General features: G+C 38.9%; 1 long non-coding RNA gene across 1 annotated transcript; it reads left to right on the top strand.

The window, feature by feature from the left end:
* The first annotated feature begins 1,728 nt into the window (after positions 1–1,728).
* LOC146761698 (uncharacterized) lies at positions 1,729–14,754 on the top strand. Its single transcript, XR_014942458.1, has 4 exons — positions 1,729–1,922; positions 3,177–3,989; positions 8,919–8,988; positions 12,079–14,754. It is a non-coding gene; the product is annotated as an uncharacterized LOC146761698 (long non-coding RNA).
* The last annotated feature ends 3,913 nt before the right edge of the window (positions 14,755–18,667 follow it).

The raw sequence follows: 18,667 nt of genomic DNA, 5'->3' as shown, positions 1-18,667 counted from the left end.
ATAGCTACATTCCAGCTGACTGCATGCAGACTGGCTTACTGACATCTGCCTTAAAAACTTGATTCTTCACACCAGGCTCAAAACAGGCTGTAACAAATGGGCATAATCACATCCTTTTAAACCAAACACTCCTTTTTATTATTGCCTCCTTTGATTTCAGGGGATTTGAGATAAAATTTATTCTCAGGATAAATATACAAATTAATTGTAAAGCAAACTTGTTAGTTGTTTAATCACAAATAATTGGGAATGATAACATCATGTTTTATTTTGCTTAGGGATTAAACTAACCAATTATCCAAGTAAAATAAAGTGGATTATCAGATAAATATTTTCTGGCAAAAGTTCTGTGGTTTCTCAAACATCCAATACGTGATAAATAAAGAAAATCACAATATACCTGCTTTTCAGTGTCTCATCCCTGCCCTCTTCCCCTTCTCCTCCCCTCTGCTTCCCTCTTCCCCTTCTCTCCCTTCCCTTTTTCCTTCCCCTTCCCTTTTCCTCTTCCCGCCTTGCCTTGCATCTCACCTTCTATTTTTCAGTATGGTAGGATTTAAGGAGAATTTCAGGAAGATTTAACTGATGCCTGAATCCTCAGCTACCATTTTGTGCAGGAGAGTTTGCCCTGAGAGACTGTCCTATTTGAAATCAAGTCTGCAATGAATTCATCTTGTGTTTAGTAACAGTATCTTTATGCAACAGGAGTTCGCTGATGCTTAATTACACTTGAGAGAGATAGAGAAGTACAGCTCCCACTAAACTTGAAAAGTTTGGTAGGAAAATGTATGCTTACTCATTTCTTGCTGTTTTTTACCATTTTGTTTTGTTTGTTTGTTGTATTTATGTGCATGTTATACCAATGTATTGTATAGAGCTAAATATGAGTTTCTGTTTCTGTTATATCACTCTACTTTGAATCTTAAGTTTTCAGTATCATAGTCATGCTAGGTCAGTGTAACTTAGTCATGATGCTAAAATACCTATGAGCCCCCACCAACTTTTTCCTGCTTTATCCCTGGAGGAAACCGACTCAGGTTAACATTAAGATGGAAAATAAAAAAAAATAAAAAAAATAAAAAAAGTTTTCAGTGGGGATTGTTGACACAATCTTCCTCATGTGGCCAATTCAGTGTTTGTGTTGGCACATGAAGGGAGAAGTAGAGGGGTATGGCAGGGGTGACCAGGGCTGACAGTACCAGTTTGCATGGATTTGCACCATCTCCACTTCTATGGCATAAGAAGGAGAATTTCAAAAGGATTACTCTTCATCTTAGTTGCATAAAATGATCTGAAGTTCCACTGAGCAATGCTAGATGTTGCATTGGTGCATAGCACCTCCAGTGTCGTGTCCTTTCACACAAATACAAAGACAGTGGGTGAAAGGCATAGCTTGATCATTGTGGTTAGAAAAAATCCCAGATTACCTTCTGCCACAGGTCAAAAAGATTGTATTCCATTTGTTAAATAAAAGAAGTGGGGCCTGTAGGAAACATTCTTAGCATAAGAACATAAAAATCCATTCTAAAGTTCAGCACCTTACTTTTATGATTCCCATAAAGTCCATGAGATAACACTGTTTGCTTACTGAATTAATTTTCATCAGGCTCTATGGCACAGCCTGTTCTCCTGACATTTCCCAGAGGCAGCTGCTTTAAGTTTGTGATTTAAATCATTAAATTCTTGATTTATGGTGCATGCTTCCGGAGCCTCAGCGCTCTTCCAACTCACATTGCTATGTATCCTCCTCCTAATAATGTTACTCTTCAAATAAATTTGGATGACTGTGGGATTAAAATAAACCATTGTGTTCATTTTCATACAAATCGACTAGAGTGTTTCTCTGACAGACACTGTGGCAGTACAGAGTGTAACTGGGAACAGCTTTGCTAGCAGGCTGGAGGCAGACTTACAGCTTCACTGAGGTATGAATATCATTAGCCAGTGCACTCTTGCTTCTAAAATATCTTGTCTTTGGATAAGATCTGTATCGGTGTTGAGAATAGTTGATTGCTTGGATGCTGGAACAAGTTGTTTGTTTGTTTGTTTTTGTTCTTAATTAAATGAGGGAAGTAATTCAACACCTCCAGTCTTGGAAGACATGTAGCACAGGGCTAGGAGACAGGGTTTCTTCAAGACATTTCTCTAACCTCAGCTCCTGCTCAGAATAACAAATCGCTTTTGATTTGTGTATAGAAATTATGTGTTCTTTTGCAGCTAGAAAGAAATTCAGTGCTTTGAAATTAAAGAAGACCCACACAGAGCTATTAAAAGGACCGTTGCATCATACATAAAACTGTTTCAAAAGCATAAATTAGAAAGCGAACAGCAGATGAAAATAATATTTTTTATTGTTATTTCTATCACAGTAGACTGAATTCTGACCCGTAGGAGGTTGTCACGATGCAGCTGTGCATAGCTGATGTGTCCTTCTGTAGCTCATATTGGGGTGGATTTCTTTTTTCTGACTACTGACTAATTCAAAACAATAAATCATCTTTTTTATTTTTATTTTTTCGTATCTGTTTTTTTGAGCGTTGTATTCCCCAAAACCTACAGAGCAGGAATACAATGAAAGAAGTACCATGAATGCAGCCACTCAAATGTTTGTTCTGTTTGGTGCCGTGACTATTTCAACACTGCAGCATTGCTGCTGAGAATCCTGGTGCAGCGTCTGTTTAAAACTGGAACACTTCAAAATTCGCCAAAAGCAAGTATCAAATTGTTCGCAGATGGAAGCTGGCGGAGCTCTTGCAAGTTTTTTTCTCATTGTTCTCTGTTTTCAGAAAATAGAACTGGATACAGTGGTGCAACTTCAGAAGGAACATGCTAAGAGTGGAAATAAATAACGTTGCATCCTTACCCCCAGCAAACACCACTTTTTTCAGCCAGCTGAAAGATTCTGATATTCTGTTTATGTCAACATTGGTAGTTTATTTGAGTTTACAAACACAACTGAATTATGGGTGCTGACCAGAAAACGGTGGGAATTATGCTAGGGTGATTTTGGGCACTATGAGTCAGGGTGACTGCCCCATCACTTTGCCGGATGTGAGCAGCCCCTTTGGCAGTAGTTAACAGTGTGCTGCAGATCAGCTGCTGTGCTTCACAGCCCTGTGTGTTAACCTCTCTTTGATTTTCTTTTTCTTTTTCTTTTTTTTCCTCTCATTGATTTATAGGATTCAGTTGCATCCCATTTACAACATGAATAGGATTCAGTTTCATCTGAAAGGAGCCTGGGTCTTCCAGACCACACGGCAGTGAGAACAAAAGCATAGAAAATGGGAACCATTGGGAGACTGGCCTCTAAAGCACCTACAACCCTGACTACATCTGTGATGGCGACAAGCTCCCAGCGGGTCGCAATAAATACCCAGTGGCAATGGAGACAAGTGGGTGAGCTGTAAGAGTGCCTGGAGTTAACATAATGAAACTGAATTCTTTCCTTGCACAAGAAATGAAATAAACTTTAAATCAAAGTCTCCATTAAGGCCCCTTCTGCAAGATACTACTTTCAGTTTCTGATGATCATTATAAATGGGGCAGATTGGAAAAACTCAAATGAATCCAATATGAAATGCCTCTCTGCCTCCAGTCACTTCAGGGGGAGAAGAAGCCAGCTCCACGTACCGCCAGACTCATTTTGGTCTTCCAATACCCTGACACTAAAATACATGTGGAAAACCAGAAATGCTGTGAGATGATGACAGTTACCTGAAGATATGAAGATGAGCAGTGAACAAGTCAGAGAAGAGAAGTCAGGTGTGGATGGCCAGGCCACACCATACTGCTGTACTCATTAAGAAAATAAATCAACTCTACATTAAAAAAGAGTTTGTGGTTTCCAGCTCCAACTCACTTTAGTTCTTTAAAGTCATACTTGAGTTTAAGAATTTACCTTGAGGAGGATGGGAATCTGTTTCATGCTACCATCTGGCTTTCCATAGAAATACAGAACCATAAAAGTGAGATCAACTTGTCTCTTTTATAAGGTTAGTAAGAAAGTTTTGACTGCTTCTTCTCTTATTCACTGGAAATTTATAGTAAGATGTTATATTTTCCCTTTGTCTGTTTACCACAACATCTGAGTTGTGTGTGGAAGACTGAGCCCAGTGGAAGAGAAGACACTTCTCAGAGAGCAGCTTCAGTGAGCCAACTTATTCACCATGGTTCAAAGATGGAAACTCCCATCCATTCTAAGAATGTTTGTGTTTTTTGTTACATACTTGGATACTATTGTGGTTATTGTTTACTTCTGTCCCTTCTCCCGAAATGCCCAAAGTTCTGTGATGTGAGTTTTGTACTACTTTTAGGATGCCAAATGGAAGATTTTTCTATTTCACTTTTGAGTCCTTTCCTGTTGTTACCTCAAACATCGACACCAAATTTTTCATCCTTTCCCTTTTCTGAAGCAGGGGTGACTAAGTTCCTCTTTCTTTCCCCTTCTTCTTTCTCTTTTAAGACACCAAGAATCAAAACATTCTCCAGATGTTTTGTGATCTCATCCCTTATTAACTTTGGAAAGATCCATTCTACCACAGATTCATTAATCTATGGCTTCCTGACAGTACTTCCAGGAACACATAGATACCTATTTTGGCATGAAAACTGGATTCCATAAACACAAACCTTCAAATGTATCTATTTACCAAACCTCTGACAGTGTCTGTTTCTCAATCAGAGAATTTAATTTCCAGTCGAAGCAGTCACATAAATTAGGTAGCCAGTTTATCAGTGATTAATCAAATATACTCCTTTTACCATCAATTTGTAGTGTCCAGAGACCCTGTAGCTTGGAAAAGGTGGCCTGTCTGCATTACAAGTAATTTTAGAGTGGATGTCAAGAACAGGGGCACATTTTTTTTCCAGTGTAGCTCAGTTCCACCACTGTGAAACTCTGCTCAGACAGAGAAATATCCATAGGGTGAAGGTACCTCTGGGAGCTCTGATGAGTTTGCTAAATGGAGTCTTTAGACTATGCCTCTCAAAGGGCACAGGACTAAGAGTAAGTTATCATGGTCATTTCCAAGCTGCCTGCCAGGAGGGGAATGCCTATCTTACAAATCTAAACAGAAACAACAACAATATTAATAATAATAATAAAAGCATTGAGATTTTTCAGTGTTATATGTTACTTCTACTCCAAAAATATCTAAGAAGGGCTGCTTTTGAACTATTCCCTCTGGCAAATTTTCAGGCAACACCATCCTTTCTGCTTTTCTTGTCAGAACTTGAGAGTTTACAAAAACCTCGTAGCCTGACTACATTTGGGGGTTTCTGCTCTGGAAATACCCCATTCCTTGGTTCTAAGAAGATATCTTCTTGCTTTGTTTTGTTGTGGTTATTTGGGCAAGCAAGCAGATTTTCCAGACCCACTGCAGAGCAGATAGGGGAGTTCCAGATAGAAATACAGTTAGGAACACATGACTCTAAAGCTACACCTGTACATTTGCTCATCAGAGTAGAGATGGTCCATAATCTCAGCTAAGAGATTCAGACTTCCAAGGACTTCAGAAAAAAAGAAAATAAAGATCCCCCCAGTCCTTACAAACTTGCTTCTGGTTTGCATAGAGAGCACTGCTAGATGAAGGACCCCTCCTCTTCTTCACCTCCCAGTTTCCAAACTGGGCAGAGAGGGAACAGCCCTGGTGTTATCGCTACCACCTCCAGCATCAGTAGAGGAAAGGGACTCTGCTCATAACATTTTGTTAAAAAGTGTGCCTACGGAGAAAGGCTTGCCACCTCTTGGCTCCGAGTAAGGAAATATCGCATTGTTTCAGCTTGCCGGAGCAGAGTTTTTCAAAGCATTTCCAGCAAAACCAGTTGCTGAGGTTGATTCTGGCAAAATGCTGAAATTCATAAACCTGTCAACTCTTTCTGTGTCAGAGGTGGGACCATATGCCAGCCCCACTGGCACCATGCCACCGTGCCCCTCTCCCCCTTCCCCTTGGCTGCTTCACACCACGATCTCCATTTTACCAAAGCACCCGCCAGGAAATGTGCTCATTCCAGTGTCTGGATCACCGCAGCACTGCCTTATGATGCTGGCATCTCCCTTCTGCAGTAAAATGTTGCTTTTACAAACCTTAGTGGGAATGGCAAAATAAAAATAATCCTCTCTTTTTAAACGTTATACTGTTACAGCCTCCCGCTTTGCAAACTGTTGACACATTTGACCCAGCTAAAGTGAGTTTTGTCTCTTTTGGGTCATTCTGCAGGACTTTACTAGGTGCCTGTTGTTTTTAGGAAGGAACTAGATATATGTAAACAGAGTGTTAGCAGATCATAACTTAAATAGCACTCCTTCCCTCCTACTATGCCATTTGCTTTCCTAACTGAAACCGGTGGTTTGTGATTCTTCACATTATTCTTTTAATGTCATGACCTGTGTGTCAAAGTGAGAGGTTGCTTGTGGATTTTTCTTGTCTTTGAAAGCAATACTTTCTCCAGAGACAAAGAAGCTCTTTTACAACACTCTTAGCAATTGCCATGAGGTGGGAGCTACAAATCGGGCAAGCTTGGGCAGTTGCATGCTGACATTTTTCATTCCTCATGTCCCACAAGTATTTCTCTTTCAACAAGGCTTCTGTGTAAGTGAAAAGGAACTTTTTTGTTTCCTTGATTTAGTTATATTATGTTTGAAAATTCCTCTTTGGCTCCAATTTCCCTCTGGAAGCTGCCCTGGCCATAAAAATATTCACACATCCCTTTTAGTTTTTAAAATCTCAAATTTGTGTTGTTCCTCCATCCCTATCAACAAATAAGGGACAAATTTACTCTATTTCATTTGCATTTTCAAAGCCTGTTTAAGCTGTTTTCCACAACAGACCACTCATAGTTTTGTGCCTCAGAAATGAGAAAGTAGGCAGATTTGGCCCTTGGAAAGAAGTCTTTTCCATTTGTTTTTTGTAAACATTAATGACCTATTCATAAAGAAAAGGGCAGATGTTTTGCACAAATATTAGAACTCTGAAAACGAACACTTAAGTCTGTTGGAGAAATAAATGATGGTGATAGGTTAGAGGATACTGTCAAAGAAAGAGGGACACGGATAAACAACTAATAGACAGAATTTCACTTTATGATGAAATTAGGATGTTTCCAATTGTTGGGGTTTTTTTTGGTTTTTTTTTTTTGTCATTTTCAGATATATATAATATGAGAACAAGAGAATGAATACACCACATCAAAAATGTCTTCATAGCCCAATTCTCTGACTCAATCCGTGTCAACAGTGGATGCTTTTGGAAGAGAATCCAGGTGGAGCAGAGAGGCAGTGATACCTCCCTGGCACACATGCCACTTCCAGTGGCTGGCAGCTGTGAGGCTGCCTGGGCCACCAGCATGTTTTTACATCTCTTCTAGGCATATTTCCAACTGTGTTTTGGCCTCAAACATGCCACAGTGTCTCATGGGAGGAGCTTCCAATGTTTAACAGCACATCATGTTAAAAAAATTTGGTTTGAACATATGACTTGCTACCAACACTTAATAACCTCCTCAGTCTTCTACTGGGAGTAATGATGATAGATCACCTCTTATTTCCTATTCAGCTTTTCCATTCTACTTCTGGCTATAACATCCAGTTTTAGTATTCTTTTTTTTTTTTTTTTTTTTTTTTCCAAAAGTTAAGGAATCTTTATCTGTACAACTTTTAACCATATAGAAACTGTTTAGTATTTTCAGACTTTCTTCTTGTTGCGTTCTAAATCATTCTGATTCTTCTATATGCTTGCATAGGAAAAAAAAAAAAAAAAAAGACTTCATATTTTCATATCTTTTTGCCTTAAAAATAAGCTGGTTACCAACAAAGGAAATATGATGTAGAGAAAATGCTGAGAGCTATTGTTGTTTTAAGGCACCATTCAGAAAAGTGCTATGTGCTGATGCTGTCTGGTGAAGACAAATGTTGGCCGTATTAATCACTGCTACATGAGAAGGTATGTGGCTCAGATCCAGGCAGGAATTTAGGTTTCCAACTCCTGTTTGGGCTTATAACATCTCACTGATTTAATAGAAAGCTGAATACTTGGTTAGATACGGTTACAATAGGAACCTCAACAGCATTAAATGCTCCAAACTCAGAGTATGAGTCTGGAGGATCAGAGCATAAACCCTTGAGAATACCTAAATGGTGCTGTGGTGATAGACTCTCCCTATTCAAACCTTGGTGTTCCCCCAGTAGTTAATAGCAGTACTGAAGAATTTTAGAGGTATAAAAAGTAAGGAATCCCTTGGACAAACTGAAGGTGTCAGGGATTATATGGAAACACTTTTTGTTTGAGACAAAACACATGGATGCTGATTCAGGATAAATTTGCTCTTATGGAGTAAATTGTTATGTTCCTGAAAAAAGCATACAGGGAGGTGATACGGGATGAGTGGGTCCCATGTAAGCTTCAGGAAATCTCTATGAATGCCTTGATATATTTACTGATATTTAAAATGGTATTCTGCTATATAGAATAATGGGATATGTGAGATTTACGGCTCAATGCAAATGGGGAAAAAAAAAAAAAAAAGGCTGATAAGGCTGATTTAATTACTACATTTTCTTGTAATGGGGTATGATTAGTGATTTACATTTTACTGTAAGAGGAAAGGAGCAGAAAAGGATACTTGCCCTTTCCAGCACTATGGCTTCTCCTAATTTGTGCTCTGCAAGCACAAACCTTTCTGATTATGTATGCTTTTAGAATTACTTGACAGGTACAATGCCTTGAGCAGCTAGGGCACAGTTTTTATCAGATCCAACATTTGTCTTCAATGGGAATCCTTGCGTGAGCAATGTCTGTGTCATTAGCTGACCCCTTCAGCAATGTACTCTAAGACAGTCATCGAGATAAAGGTCTTGTGTTCATTTCTGTGACAAAAAATGAAACTACTCATAAGCAACAAATGCACCATTTCTTTTCTTCCAGGTTCCCAAGTGGGAAGCTGCTCATTTATCCATTTCTACCAAATCATACTGGATGAGTGTCTCCTTTTACAGTATGTAATTCAGATTTATGAATGCAGTTCGTGTAAATTGGATATTAGGTTTTTTTCCCAGATAATATGATTCATCTCTAAAGAATTTGTTTTCTCTTTTCCATCACTTGAAATGTCATGCCCCACAAGTACTGTCTTCCCATACACTACTGTTGGAAAACACCCTGAAGAACAAACAGCACACAAGTACTCACTGCTCCTAGTAGCATTCTGAGCATGGAGGAATTCTCTAACATTTTCCTCTCCCCTAAAATGCCAGTGTTCCTAGACTTTGTCTGTAATAACTAAATGAACAGGGGGCAAAAATTAGACCTAAGTTAAAGATGGAACTTGCCCCCCAAAGACACATGAGTTAGAACTTCTATGGTACTGCGCAGAAAAGTGAGCTCAATGTTCTGTATTCAGCTATGAAGGCTGAATATCAACATATTAGTCCTGAGATAAACTCCGAGATCAAAGAAAATATAGACTATCTGTGAATGACTCTAGGCATAAGAAGGACTTCTTCATAACTTGTGAAAGTTGGAGTTTGAAATCTCATTTTTAACCTTCCCAAAGACTTACTGTTCTCTGGAAGAAGTAGGGAAGGACTGAAGAAAGAAATTAAGGGCAGAATGAAGAAAATAAGATTAAATAAAACAAAACCAAAACTGATTTGGCATGTCTCACAGTGTTGCAAAACAGCCTGTAGCAACCAGTTGTTGTAAGTGCAAATAGTTCCATGACCTCAGGTCCAAAACAGACAATTCTGTTGTAGAGAGGTCTGGCAGGATCTCCAACCTGGCTTCAGATTATAATAAATGTTCAAACAAACAATGAAATTTCAAGGTAAGGTAGGAAGCGATGCCAGAGAACTATATATAGGGTAGGTGCATGGAGGTTGCCATAATATTCATACCACAAAGCCATACTTTTGGAAGCAGTTAATGTGCCAAGGGGTTTCAGGCAGCTTTACCTAATACAGGAAGAAAACATTAATGTGAACTGTCTACATTACTCAAACCATGGCAGTGGGCAGGAGATAGCTGGGAGCATGCACCATCCCACCGTGTGTCCATAATGCTGTCACATGGATGGGTGCAGCCCAGGAGCAACTCGCATGGCATTAAACTCCCACATACACCCAGACTTTTGGAGCTGTATTCATTCCACAGGGTGATGCTGGCTTGTACTGGAGCCACATTTAAAGATTATAAGCCACACGGAGACCATCCTCAGGCACTGCTCAAGAGATGATGACAAGCTATATATGTGCATTTTCACATAAAGTGTACAGGTGCATTTTTCCCTAATCTCAATTTGAATTCCTAACCTGAGTGTAAATAAGATTCCTGTTTCTCTTTTAGTTTCCATTCAAGTATAAGAAAGCCATTATGAAAGTATAACTCTCCATTACTTTTGCTCTCTCTATAAAGCCTTATTTTCACATTCCACTTTCTTAATAATGTGATGATTTTGTGATCATTAGCTCAGGTCTCACATTGATTTGAAATTGAACTAGGAGGTCTTAATGCCACTATAGTTTAGCTTTACTCTTTAGCAACATAGATACATAAGCATATGTTCTATACACACTCTGTGTGTACATTAAATATTCTAGAAAGTAGATTAGAACTTGAACAGTTTTTCTACTATTATTATTTCACTAAAAATAGTTGTTTAATTTTATGGAAACCTTGAGTATTGCAACTGTCATAAGACCTTAAATATTTGACATCTTAGATTTGAGGAACACTTGGCAAAAACCAGTGTTCCTATGTATTTGTATCTCTTTTATCTCAGTCCCTCCTTTGCTCTCCCTGACCTCCATTTTTTTTTTATTTTTTTTTTTTTGTCTTTTCAAGCACAGACTCTCTGAAGCAGGCATAGCAGTTGGGAAATTACAGGCTCCACCTAAAACAGGCAACAATAATAAAGATTTTATATTTGAGATAGGAATTAAATTTCATGAAATCTGAACACAGCATACAAATTTTATCCTAGCTACAAAAAGCAAAAAATGATTATGTATACATATGTATACTTACGGGTTTTGTATATTTATGTGTATATTTATGTTTATGAGTATAAATCTGTGCTTTGCATATGAAAAGCAGGTATAGTGAAAAGTACTTTTTAGGAGACCAGCACTGGGGGCCACTTAAAACCATGGAAACTTGCCATGGGCTCCACAGCTCTGGACTTGGCTCTTGTTTTCCCATTGTTTTCTCTGCTCATGTCAAACCTTGTTTCAAGTAAGGCAATGGCAAGATTCCCACTGACTGTAACGAAAGAGAGGTTTGGCCTTTGGTGAACCATAAAAGCCCTGTGAAGCAGGGGGTGGGAGCTTGCTGGGGCTCCTGAGGAGCTGACGTACGCCACTGAGGTTAGCTCACACCCCACCCCAGGCATCCGTTCCAGCTCAGAGATTTATAGGACTCCATGGAAAAGCTCCCACAGAAATCCCTGATGTTGTATTGCATGGTATACTTAGTCAATGTTGAACTTTTAATCACACTGGCTCATGGCTTCTAAGAAAACAGCCTTGCTCCAATTGCATATGTCAAAGAAGTTTTTAACTTTCTTTGCATTGTTTCTGGTTTATTGCTTACCTGACTATTTGGACAGCTTCATAAATGCTGTTAATGGTGATAATTGTCTACAGGACAAAGCAAATGAAATACCCTTGCTCCCTCCCTGAACAGCATTCCTCTTTCATGCTATGGAAGTGCAGTTGGAATGGTCTTCATTCTTGGTTTGGAACTTCAATGTGGGAGTTTAACACAGCCCTCCTTTTACCTAGCTGCTTGCCAGTTTCAACATGCAGAGTTGGGATGGGGAATTGAAGTTTGGATGGACAGTCCTAAAAAATACTGCCTGTCCTAGGAGAACTTGCCATTTCATAGCGTGTCAGGGTTTCCTGAGATCATGTCAGTACCCCACGCATGACAGAAAGACTTTGTTCTTGAGACCATTAAGTTCACTTTGCCTTGGTCATATTTGAGCCTTGCTAGAAATTATGAAGTAGGAGTTTCTGCTCTGTTTTTATAACATGCTCCATCACATATGCTATTAACAACTGGGAAAACTGTGATATTTTTCTGCTCCCAGGATGAAGAAAACGCCGAAGTTCCTTCACTGTCGTTGCTCCAGCCATTCCTTCCCATCTGTTCATGTCTCAGCTCCAGCACCTTGCAAGCACTTTTATGTCCACGGAATGAAGCAACTTAGCAGGTGAGTCCCAACAGCAATAGGTGGATAGAAGTCATCTAAGCAGGCACAGCTGAGTAGTAGAACAAAAAAGGAAGAAGGCAGTGCAGTGTCTGGTTGGAGGCCTGTAGCTATTGGTGTTCTCCAGAGGTTGGTGCTGAGTCCAGTGTTGTTCAGGATCTTCATCAGTGACCTGGATGAAGGGTTAGAGTCCACATTCAGCATGTTTACTTATGATACAAAGCTGGGAGGAGTGGCTGACACACTTGAAGGCTGTACTACCATTCAACAAGACCTGGACAAATTGGAGAATTGGGAAGGGCATCTGATGAGGTTCAACGAGAGCATATGTAGGCTCTTGCACCTGAGGAAGAATAACTATATGCATCAGTACAAGGAAAGATCTGCTGGAGAAGAGCTCTACAGAGAAGGACCTGGGTGTTCTGGTGGACAACAGATTTACCACAAGCCAGTCATATGTTCTCGTGGCCAAGAAGGACAATGGTGTCCTGGGGTACATAAAAAAGAGAGTGGCCAGCAGGTTGAAGGAAAGTCTCCTTCACTTCTATTCTGTCCTGGTGAGACTACATTTAGGCTACTGTGTCTAGTTCTGGGGTCCCCAGATCAAAAGAGACAGGGATATCCTAGAAGGAATGCAGTGGAGAGCTACTGAAATAATAAAGGTCCTGGAGTATCTCCCATATGAGGAAAGGCTGAGTAACCTGGGTCTGTTCAGCTTTCATAAAAGAAGTCTGAGAGAGGATCTGATAAACATTTATAAATAACTGAAGGGAGGTGGAAGGCAAAGGAATGGCTCCAGGCTCATCCCAGTGGTGTGTAGCAAGGGGACAAGGAGTAATAGCCTAAAACTTGAACATAGAAAGTTGCATACAGATGTTCAGAAGAACTTCTGCACAGTAAGTGTGATGGAGCACTGGAACAGGTTGCCCAGAGAAGTTATGGAATCTTCTTCCATGGAGATATTCAAGATCTGTCTGGACACCTACCTGTGTGACCCATTGCAGGGTACATGCTTTATCAGGGGGATTGTGCTCGATGGTTGGACGCTTGATGTACATTGAGGTTCTGAAGTCCCTTCCAATCCCTGAAATTTTGTGATTCTGTGATTTCTGTACCTCTTCTCCCTCCACTGCAGAGATTTTTTGCTCCCTTGAATCAGTGTCTGCCCTTGTCATAAACCTGACAGTCTCCTGGATTGTTGTCCAGTTGATGTCTTTATTTTTATTGTTTAAAACTCCTAATATTTCACTAGTAGGGAGTAAGCCAATGTTTTCTTCTCGTACTTCTGGAATACACAAAGGAGATATGCACGTTTTTATGTGAATACATTTGCAGTCTTTGAAATTCAGTTTATGTCACCATGGTCACACCAAAGTCAAATGGTACACAGAGATCACTGCAGCTCAGCATATATTCTGCTGAAGTTAACATCTCCCAGTTTGCAGACTAAGGTGAAGAGTAGATAAATTAAACAGCTCTTGGCTCAAACCTACTGTGTGGACAGTACTGTCAAAAAAGCAATTCATGGTGAAGATGTAATTGAATAAAATCCACCACGACTTTCACTGCTTTTCACATTTAACTTTTTTTTTTTTTTTTTCCTCTGGAGGATGGTATGAGTGAACTACTGCTTACAAATGAAAAACAGGAGACCATGTACCTGTCAGGCTTCTTTGAAAATTGTGGTCTATATAGCAAATGTTTTGTGAATGTTCAAGTGAGGCACGGATTACCGTGCAGTAACAATTTTTTGTACGTATAAGTGTGGAATATTTGGGATTAGTGTAGAATAGCTATTGTTTGTTTGCCAGTTGTGTGACTGATCTTGGCTCCTCCTCTATAACTAATCCACAGTTTTGGATGATACATAACAGTGAATAATTTATGTTATGAAATTTTTCTTTTGTTTCTTCAGAGATCTGGTGTTTACGCTAAGTCTTAGCATATATGTCTAATCTGTGTGAAAATCTCAAGTGTAATTGGCATAGATACATACAGATTGTAGTGACAGAACTTTAATTCCCAGCCAGTGAAGGAAATCTGCTAATGTTGAATACACTTTTAGATATAACAGTCATCATAGCTCTCAGAACTCCATGTAGAAAAGTTGTAAACAAAGTACCAGTGGGGAGCCTGCTAGAAAGAGATAACAAAATAGTGAATGAGGCTCAATATATAGACCATAGGAAAGGCTTTTCTTTGCGCCAGCAAAATTATTGCAGAATAAATCTGCTACTCCCATTCATGTGAAGCTTCTAAAATCTTATAGGCAAGCTTGGAGCCAGAACAACTGTCACAGTCACAACCTGGTGCTCTGTAAATTCGTGGCTGTTACAGTTGGGCAGAAGTCAATCCAGATTCCACCTATCTGGAAATGTTACAAGATAAAGGAAAATATCTTTCCAATTTCACTGAGGGATCAAATCTTGTCAGTAAATTTAATATATGGGAGGGAAAGGAGATTCTGCTGATGACAATTATTAGGTACATGGCAAATGTTACCTTTTAACATTTATTTAAAGACTGCAGGAACAATCTTGAAAATAAATATTTTTTCTGCTACACGGTCTGTTGATGGTGATACTTATTTAATGTAATGAAATAAGTTTATCAGTTCTGCACACCTTGAGATAATTTGTGTTGGGTGGATTTTTCAGGTATTTCCTTTCATCCTACATAGGGAATCTGTTCCTGTGAATACTTCTATTTGAGCATATCTGATGAACTCCTGCAATCATCTTATTGAAGAATAGTTTGGGTGTTGAACACCAAGGGATTTCAATTTATTATGCTGAATTATTAACCTCTGTCTTCTATCAAGTATCCGGAAAAGTTTAAAGTTATCACTAGCATGGAATCATTATTGTTTCCATGGAAACTGGAGTGCAATGTAAAGCATTAGAAGAGACACAGGTAGCAGTCATGCTGCGGCTTCTTTGGCTTTCTTGTACTGAGACATGACTGTTGTCTCTGCTCATGGGCTTGGTACACTCAAGGAAACCAAGTATTACCACTACTGTTGTCATGATCATTGTGTAGCTTATTTTATTTAATACTAAAACAACATTCCTTCTGCATTTGTGGGTAACAAACTGCAGTAGAGACAACTGTAGCTGCTTGAACATTCAAACAAATAGAACAATAATTTAAAGTGTCACAAAAATTTTATCTTCTTTTCAAAAATTCTTCATCTGACAACTTCGTAAATCTATCTAACTTTGATTACTCAATTGGGAAAAGACATTTGGAAAAAACTTGCTTGATAAGCAGTATATAAGTATTAGGTATTGTTGCAACGTTTATTGTTCTTATTTAAAAAAAAAAATAAAAAAATCTGGTTTTAGATGTCAAACCTGTGAGATTTTAGACGATTTGGCTTCAGGGCTGCTGCTTAGAGCTTCAAACTCTTGGCCAGTTTCCTCCCAGCCCTGAATTTCAGTCATATCAACATTATATGGTAACTCTTTCAGAGAAAAAAAACACGACCCAAAGGATTTCATGACTCTGATTCATAGTAAATAATTTGCAAAGTTGAAAGATGAATCCATATCCATCATCAGTTAATCACAATTTTCATTTTGAAGCTTTCTCCAGTGCCAAAAAGGTGTTGTGTTTCTTTCCATACATGGGAAAGGTAATAATTTGCCCAGAAAGCATACGATATGCAGAGACAGATATGGCATGGGGGGAAACACAGTGCACAAACAAAGCAGTTGGGACAAGTATAGACTCATGACACAACAGCTGTTGCTTTGCTGTGAAAAATGTAAATTCCCCTTCTCAGTACCTGCTTTTTAGTTCACCCTCATTCCTCCCAGTCTATTCCTTGCTATCATGTTATTACACATCACCTCCTGATGTGCGGCCTGCTATCCACTCAGTAGCAGAACAGACTGACAGGATAAAGAAAAGTATAATCTGAATGCACTCTTTGGTCATCTAGTTTCTTGGAGCTGTTCCAGTGCATTTTCCTTCACACTGCATTTCAGATGTGTGTTCAACAAACTTTAATACTTTGACCATATTTCCTCACATTATGGCTGTCTTTTAGAGCAACAGGTCTTTTTCAGAGATTTCAGTTTTCAGAGGTTTCAAGGGACGTTGCTGGGTGGCGTTTCTGATTCCAACATTAGAAAATTGCTTTTTGTGAGTACTTTTCATATAGCACAATATTTTATGATGCATCTTGTCAATCAGGTGATTAGCTAGTATAGCATTATGACAATATGAGAGTATTGAAAAGCTGTGTTAATACTACTCAGGATTGTAATGACTGCTTTAGATTATTCTTCAGTTTTGGTAGGACTGCATAATTCATGGATTAACATTTGAGTTTTATCTCATGAGCATTCAGTATTCTATGCATGAAGCATTACTCGAGAGCTTTGAATCAAATTAGAAATGTTATTTGCTTATTTATTCTGTGATGTCAGTGAGTATTTCTGAGCAAGGAATATTTTTGCCTTTTGTATATTTAAGTTTCAATACATTAGATTCATGGCAGGAATAAGCAAAGGATTGTCTTGATAATTCCAGAGACATGAATGTTAAAAATCTTTGAAAAACTGACAATTTGGATAACCACAAGAATGGAAGAATGGTTTTGCAGACTTCAAAGTCTGTAGTTTGTAGTCATTTATTCTAGCTACACTTATGCTCCTCAAATAGATGAGCTTTGTTCCTGACTTGTGGTTTCCTTCAGCTTACGTATTCTTCTCTTCCTAAGTGCATCTTTGTACCAAGCTTTTTAACTACCTCTGAAGAACTGGGTACCCTCATAATGAACTCCTCTATCGCTTACCATTCTTCATGTCTGTAACAGTTTCCAGTCTTCAAAGTCCAGCTAGTATCTGCTGTTATTCTCATACAAATGTCCAAGATAAAATTTGGCAGTAAGAGCATTTGGTTCCACATATCCCCTTTTTCTACTGTCTTCTTTCCTTCATGTACCATTGAGTGGTCTCCGTCTGACTTTTGACTCTTTTCTTCCAACCTTCTGACATCACTTATTCTTTTTAATTATACCAGTGTGTCAAGTTGATTTTTATAGCTGCTTTATTCTCCTCATTTCATCTCATACCCCTACACCTACTCCACATCACTGATTAATCCAATTCCCTGTCATTCACTTACTTTCTTTAATCTCCTTTTCAATCTACTGTACAGTGACTTCCTCACTCATACCCATAACCTTATCTCTACTGAACAATATTCCTTTATGGGTCTCAAACTGAGACCCATCTCTTTGGCCATGGCTTGCTGCCCTCAGCAGTTTTCCTCACCCTTTCACACCCACTCCTGCCCCCACCCAGCCCTCTGGGCTTTCCTTTCACTACTCTGTCTTCAGTCCACTCCATTTTCTGTTTGCTCTTTTGTGATTCATTTATTGACCCCTTACACAACTATGACTACTTCTGTAATCTTGGCTCTCTCTCTGACACAACTTGAATTTTTTTTTTTTTATTAATCTGTTGGTTTGTTTTTTATTTTTTTGCTATTACTTGTGCTCTGGCTTTAGCTGCTCAGAGAGTAAGAACATAAGGCATATGATCTAAGCTGCATATTCTCTCTGGTTGGTTTATTCACCTAGTGACCAAGAAAGTGCACATTAAAAGAAAATGGAATTCACAGCCATACCACTGTCTTCAACATTTTCTAATTCTTTACCTTTTTTTCTCTTTATTAAATGTGGACTTCAGCAGCAATGAGTCCATTTTAATGTCTCAGCATTTTCTCTTCTATTTCCAAAGACCCTTTTTTTTCTTATCTCTCTTGATTCAGGTATCCTACCAGCTTGTAATCTTCATTACGGTTACTTCCAATAAATACATTATATACCTCCACTTTCAACACTTCCTTTTCCTTCAGCTCCCTCCTTGATTTTCTCCAGTAACTCACTGATGTTTCGCAGGGCTAAGCATGTGTGAAATTTGGATAAAAAATTGGTTTAAAAAAATGTTTCTTTCAAAGAAGAAAGTGCTCATGTACTGTCTAATTTGCACCCTATATTTTTTACCGAGTCTTTAGTTTCGTATGAAGGTGAAGAAAGAAAGTGGAAAAGAAAGAAAAAGCAAGTGAGAAAGAAAGAAAGCAAAAAAGGAAGGAAGGAAGGAAGGAAGGAAGGAAGGAAGGAAGGAAGGAAGGAAGGAAGGAAGGAAGGAAGGAAGGAAGGAAGGAAGGAAGGAAGGAAGGAAGGAAGGAAGGAAGGAAGGAAGGAAGGAAGGAAGGAAGGAAGGAAGGAAGGAAGGAAGGAAGGAAGGAAGGAAGGAAGGAAGGAAGGAAGGAAGGAAGGAAGGAAGGAAGGAAGGAAGGAAGGAAGGAAGGAAGGAGGGAAAGAAATCTGCCATGGCATCTTGGTCTTTTTTTTTTTTTTTTTTTTTGCCTTTATGCAACCTGCTTACACAGTATTTCGTTGAAGTTACTACTCAAGACAGTATGACCAAAAAAGATTTGGTCATAAGTTTTAGGA

This window comes from Coturnix japonica, chromosome 2, assembly GCF_054131305.1.
Source record: "Coturnix japonica strain WE chromosome 2, WE-NBRP24, whole genome shotgun sequence".
NCBI classification, from domain to species: Eukaryota; Metazoa; Chordata; class Aves; order Galliformes; family Phasianidae; genus Coturnix; species Coturnix japonica.
Note: the sequence above shows the minus strand (reverse complement) of the source record. Positions and strands in the feature narration are given on the sequence as shown.